This window comes from Branchiostoma floridae, chromosome 16 (genome assembly GCF_000003815.2).
Source record: "Branchiostoma floridae strain S238N-H82 chromosome 16, Bfl_VNyyK, whole genome shotgun sequence".
NCBI lineage: Eukaryota > Metazoa > Chordata > Leptocardii > Amphioxiformes > Branchiostomatidae > Branchiostoma > Branchiostoma floridae.
In genome coordinates, this window is record NC_049994.1 from 2,040,740 (window position 1) to 2,041,458 (window position 719).

A 719-nucleotide genomic window follows, 5' to 3' on the forward strand; every position below is an offset into this window, starting at 1 on the left:
AGCTTCGCAGGCACGCGGCGCGGCAGCAGCTGGTCGTATTACACTGAACAACCCGTCACACCCAACTTCTGCTCATCGCCTCTGATCTATGCTGAAAATAAAGCATGATGATTCCTATTTCATTTAGAAGGCGTTTGCTTGGACATGGGTCTTCCAACATTCGGTAGTAGAAGCCCTGTCAAGAGGTTCTACCGCGTGGGAGAAAAGGTCACGTACACCTGCGACGAAGGGTACACTCTGGACTCCAGACATACCAGCAGAGTCAGGTGCCTCCAAGGGGGCATCTGGCAATATGACAAGCCCAGCTGTTCAGGTGATTGTGAGAGATTTGTCGGTCTGAACAATTCTGCATGTTCTACAAAGATGTGCACAGTAAAGTTAGCGCTTAGAGGAAGTTTGAACGTGTCGCATGAACATTTGGTATGTTTTCTTCAAAGCAGTTGTATCACTTTCTACATGATCAATGTATTTGTCCGAGCCGAGATGAGAGCAAAAATACGATATCATTATTATATGAAGAGGAATCTCTATTTGTCAGCTATAAAAGAAACGTTTGCCACAGTTATTAAACAGAAACATTTTCTGTTTCTTTCTGGACCTAATAACTAATCAGTTCTGTCTGCCTGTACAACACATTTAAATACCTCTAAATCATATTACGCATAAAATACTTTTATTTTACCTTATATTTACGTGTGCCCAAAGGTCCGATATTTTAA